Source organism: Puma concolor, chromosome B1 (genome assembly GCF_028749965.1).
Source record: "Puma concolor isolate L17-30 chromosome B1, mPumCon1.1.hap2, whole genome shotgun sequence".
NCBI classification, from domain to species: Eukaryota; Metazoa; Chordata; class Mammalia; order Carnivora; family Felidae; genus Puma; species Puma concolor.
In genome coordinates, this window is record NC_141670.1 from 146,901,857 (window position 1) to 146,907,856 (window position 6,000).

The window sequence follows — 6,000 nt, forward strand, 5'->3', positions numbered from 1 at the left end:
TTGCATTTAAAAGTTTTCTCTGCCTTTAATTTAAAAAAAATGTTTTAACTATATGGGAATTAAGATAAAAGAAAAAAATTTTAAATGCTTTTTAACTGTCTTTTGTGTAAACTGCCTTTTGTTTTTTTTTATACAACAATAATAGATTTTCTGGTGCTGAACCATCCATGCATTCCTGACCCAAACTCTACTTTCATGATGCAATTTTTTGAATATACTTTTGAATTTTTATTTCTATGCTTATTTTTATGTCCTCTTTTTATTTCAATCAATTTTAACAGAGGCCTATCTTATTAGTATTTCCAAATAATAGCCTTTCGGTTTTGTTTTCCAATGATCTTTGTCATTTATTTCTGCCCTTATTTTAAATATCTCCTTCTTATCTTCCTTGGGTTTATTCTATTGGTCTTTTTCAAAATTTTGAGTTAAATGTTTAGATTAAGTTGTTTTCCTTTTAAGCTCTTCTTTTTTTCTGATAAATATATTTAAATATACAAATTGTCTACTCAGTACTATTTTAGCAGTGCCTCACAAATTTTGATGCAACATTTTAATTCAGTTCTAAGTATTTTATAATTTTTCTTAAACTAACTCAAGAGATCTTACATTATGTTAGGGTCTGGACATAGAGTAGTTTTCTTTTTTTCTGTCCTTTTAAAGTTCATTTTTAATTTTGTTTTTAAAGTTTATTTCTTTTTGAAAGAGAGACAGATGGAGGGCCAGCAGGGGAGGGGCAGAGAGAGAGGGAAACACAGAATGTGAAACAGTCTCCAGGCTCCGAGCTGTCAGCACAGAGCCCAACATGGGGCTCGAACTCTGAACGGTGAGATCATGAACTGGGATCAAGATGTGTAACTGACTGAGCCACCTAGGAGCCCCTCACTTTAAAGTTTTCTAATTGCGTTGCATTATGATTCCATGACCAAGCTGCCAATGACCTCGTCACCAGTATGTATACACATACACACCCAGAGAAATTTCTGACATAATTGCTCTCCGCAGAGAAATCCGAAAGAAGTTTGGGCTGTACTGTCTAAAGCATCACTATGCTTACAGTAGATGTTCAATAAATACTTACTAATGATTGCACATAATATATATGTGTAATTTGAAGGATTAGAAATTAATGTGAGTGTATTTGCATCAGGTATTATTGAGTAATTATATCGATTTCCCATGGAGGAAAACCAGTATCATTGCTTTAGTTATAACACATAAGGGTCAAATCTATCAAACAAAGTGAATTATTAATTACTAATAGAATTATTATCTAGTTTGGCACCATCTAAATCTTTTACTTTGCCATTCCCCTTTTGTGGTTAACTCTGCAAATGCTTTTCCTTAGCACTTATGAGATGTTGTTTTTTAGTCATCTATACCTGCCTGGTACATAATTTAGTTTAATAATTATTTGTAATTGTTTATTGAATGAATGACAAAGTAGCCAAGAAATAAGAACTAAACTGTTCCACAATAAATCAGCCATTTTATCTTATTTTTAAAAATTTTTAAATGTTTTTACTTATTTTTGAGAGAGAGGGGGTGGGGAGGCGCGAACAGGGCGAGGGGCAGAAAGAGAGGGAGGCACAGAATCCAAAGCAGGCTCCAGGCTCCGACCTGTCAGCCCAGAGCCCGATACAGGGCTTGAACCCATCAACAGTGAGATCATGACCTGAGCTAAAGTCAGACACTTAACAGACTGAGCCACCCAGGTGTCCCAGCAAGAAACCAGCCGTTTTAGCAGATGAGTACTGTGTCCCCTCTATAAAACCCTAAGTCATTTCTGTTTCTCAGTATATCAGTCCTACCTACAGCCCACCTGTATCTCACTACCTGAGGCCTTCCTTTGACCACTGGAGTTCATTTTGCCTGCACACGAGGCTGGCCAGAAGTTCCAGGGAATTAATCTTCCCCACCCCAGAAACAACTCCTAGCCAATTATTTTGAAATTTATAAATACAATTTACATATAAATATTCCAGCTTTCTTCTCCCATGGGTAGGCTAACTCTGTGGTGCATGGTGCAAGGGAGGGTATAGCCTGGAAAGTTTTGTGAAGGCAGCACAGATAAAAGTGTCATCTGAGGGGCGCCTGGGTGGCGCAGTCGGTTAAGCGTCCGACTTCAGCCAGGTCACGATCTCGCGGTCCGTGAGTTCGAGCCCCGCGTCAGGCTCTGGGCTGATGGCTTGGAGCCTGGAGCCTGTTTCCGATTCTGTGTCTCCCTCTCTCTCTGCCCCTCCCCCGTTCATGCTCTGTCTCTCTCTGTTCCAAAAATAAATAAACGTTGAAAAAAAAAATTAAAAAAAAAAAAGTGTCATCTGAGTCTTCAAGAAATAAACCAGATTTCTTACAAATGGTAGTTAAAACCACACTAAATTAGTATGCAGTTTAGACCTAAACTAAACTTTACTATAGGAGAAGTAGTAGAGGAAGGGAGTTTAAATGGGTCAGCTCTGAAGCCAGAACACGTGACTCTATCATTAACTAGCTGTGTGACCATAGACAAATTACTTAATCTCTCTGAGCCTTTTTTTAAAAATGCTTTTATTTATTTTTCAGAGAAAGTGAGCGAGAGCACGAGCAGGGGAGGGGCAGAGAGAGAAGGAGACACAGAATCAGAATTAGGCTCCAGGCTCAGAGCTGTCAGCACAGAGCCCAATGCGGGGCTCAAACCCACAAACCATGAGATCATGACCTGAGCTGAAGTTGGATGGCTTAACCTACTGAGCCACTCAGGTGCCCCTGAGTTTTGTTTTGTTTTTGTTTTTGTTTTTTTTAACATTTATTTTTGAGAAAAAGAGACAGAGCATGAGCAGGGGAAGAACAGAGTGAGAGGGAGACACAGAATCCGAAGCAGGTTCCAGGCTCTGAGTTGTCAGCACAGATCCCAATGTGGGGATACAACTCATGAACTGTGAGATCATGATCTGAGCCAATGTTGGATGGTTGACTGACTGAGCCACCCAGGTGCCCCTTTTTTAATTTTTTAAAAGATTTTATTTTAAGGAATCTCTAAGCCCAACACAGGTCTCGAACTCACAACCCTGAGATCAAGAGTTGCATGCATCATTGACTGAGCCAGCCAGGTGCCCCTGAGCCTAGCATAACTTATCTATAAAATGTATTTACTTTTTGAAAGAAATTATGAGGATTCGATGAGTGACTATGTGTAAAGCACTCAGAATGATCTGTGGGATAACTATGTACTCAATAAATTTAAGATTATTATTTCTGTTATGAAAGTAAGTTTTTGTTTTTCTACTCCACTACAATGGTTTAATAAACTTTTTGTTTTAAGGGCTAGAAAAGTACATGGGATAGCAGGCAAATGCCTAGAACCTTCACAGTGGCTATAGTTGCCTGGCTTTTCCCTACAAGTGTGTGGTCACAGCTGGGGAGACTTGTTAATACAAATATATTTTCTTTGGACTCATTATAACCTCCTTTGGTAATCTTGGGCACTTTCGTGGCTTCAGTTATCATATATATATATATATATATATATATATATATATATATATACTTGACCACTCCCAATATGTAATTCTTCCACTCACTGAACTTCAGATTTGTAGAGCTAGCTGCTTAGTAGATATCTCTTGGAATCTCTAACCCAACAGATACAAAACTGAACCCATTATCACACATGCAGACTTTTCCCATTCACAAGTTCAATCTCAGATGTGAAGCAAGGCCTAGGGTTGATTCAGTTGACTAATTGGCTGGGCTGGTCCTTATTTCCCCATAAATCCATTACAAATTAGAAAGGATAGTCTTTACAAAATAAAGAAGAGCCATTCTTCAGTCAAGGATAAATAAAAAGCCATGCTTCCCATCTAGAATATTCAATAAACTAGTTCAAGATATTCCCTACCATCTGCCTAGCCACCAAAGCCAAGAACTTGAAGGCCATCATAGATTTCTTCTCTTCCCTATCTCATTACCCACAGTCGTTTTATCTTCTTATTTCTTATTTTATTTTTGTTTTGAGAGAGAGAGCACAAGTGAGGGAGATGGGGAGAGGGGGAAAGGGAGCCAGATTAAGAGTCAGAGGCTCAACCCACTGAGCCACCCAGGTGCCCCTCCCTCCATAGTCTTTTTTATAATAAATCATTTTTAATCTACTAACAAATCTTCAAATACATGTTGTTTTTTTCTTTCCCCAATTTATCTTCTCAGCTTCAGGTGTTCATTCAACTGCTTCCAAGCCAGTCTCTTGACCTTTGGCTTTGGTTCAAGTCCCTCCCCCACCTGGTTGCCTGATAACCTAATTGGAATGCAAATCTGATCAAGTTTCTACCCTTGACCAACTGGCTTGAGTGATTCCTCTGGCCTGCAGTATACTTACAGGTCCTAGGTGACCCTGCCCTCACTGCTTCCTTTATAGCCTCTGTTGACCTCACACTTTCGGTTTCAGTAATACTGAACTATTTTATGTATTTTCTCTTTCAGGTCATATTGTTTCATGACCTGGTAAGCTGGGTTGTGCCTATAGTGACCGCCACATAACTCCCACTCATCCTTCAAGAATAATCTCAGCTAGGGGCGCCTGGGTGGCACAGTCGGTTAAGCGTCCGACTTCAGCCAGGTCACGATCTCGCGGTCCGGGAGTTCGAGCCCCGCGTCAGGCTCTGGGCTGATGGCTCAGAGCCTGGAGCCTGTTTCCAGTTCTGTGTCTCCCTCTCTCTCTGCCCCTCCCCCGTTCATGCTCTGTCTCTCTCTATCCCAAAAATAAATAAACGTTGAAAAAAAAAATTAAAAAAAAAAAAAAAAAAGAATAATCTCAGCTAGCAACTCTCTAGAAAGTCCTCCTTGACTCATTCAGGCCAGGCTAGGTGACAGCTTCCTGGACTCCCATGGATCCCCAGTACACACGTCACCCAATTATTTATTGCACTGTATTGACAAGACATACTCCCTCCCACCAACTGGCTGGCAAATGTCTCAAAGTCAGGGCTTTTCCGTCTTGTATCTGTAGCACTATACTTGAATCATCCATAGTCTTTCATGAATGAGGTTGAGGAAAATGTGTCCTGAAGATGTTCAAGCAGAGATGAATCAGAGGTTCTCAACACTGGCTGCATATAGGAAACATCTGGAGAACTTTTAAAAATACAGCTATCAATGACCCACACCAGTCCATTTAAATAGGAAACTCTGGGACGGGGGCCTGGGCATTGAGACATCCAAAACTCATGTGATAATGCGCAGGTTGAGCTGGGAACCAGTGGGTTAGGTGATCAGTGGACAAGGATTTGGAAAGAAATTCTCTAGAGAGAAATGAAAATGTTTCTGCTCTAGGCACCTTTCATTCATGAATTTCTGTGGGATGATTGCTGGAATTATACAAAGTTCCTCAAAATGTGCCCCGTACATTATAAAGGTTGGTTCATTTTGCTTTGTGTGCAGGTGACTTAGTTGGCCAGTCAGGAACCAAAGTCTGGGTCATTCCAAGGAATTCATGTTCTTGAAGGAGCACTCACCACAAATGCACATGTATTTGTTTAAAATTAAAAAAAAAAAAAAATAGTAGCCATGGGAGGAAAAGGAGGAATGGGTGTTAGTGCTTTATAGATTCATGTCATGATATTAGAGAAAGAAGGTCTCTTAATATGTCCTGATTCTTTTGAAGTGCCTCATTTGTAATCTTGACACTTATTCTTGTCTGTGATGATGATCATGGTTGGGCAGTGGATTTTCTTTCTTTTCTAATATCTGTGTCTACTGTGACAGAGAGGGAGGACTACATGTTGATTTTATAAGTTTTTAAATGACCAGGACTTGGAGTAAGTTCTACACAGAATAAGAAAGGCTGGTTTAAGATATTAGTATTTGTAGGAGGACTAAATGACTCTAGTTAATTTTTCCATGAAGAGTGCTTTCTAAGAAAAGAAGTAAGTTTTGAAGGTTACAACGGAAGGAGCTTTCGAAATGATCGCCTAAGTGTTAGAAAAATACCCTACAGCCTTGCAGTCTCAAAACTAATATTCAAACTCTCAA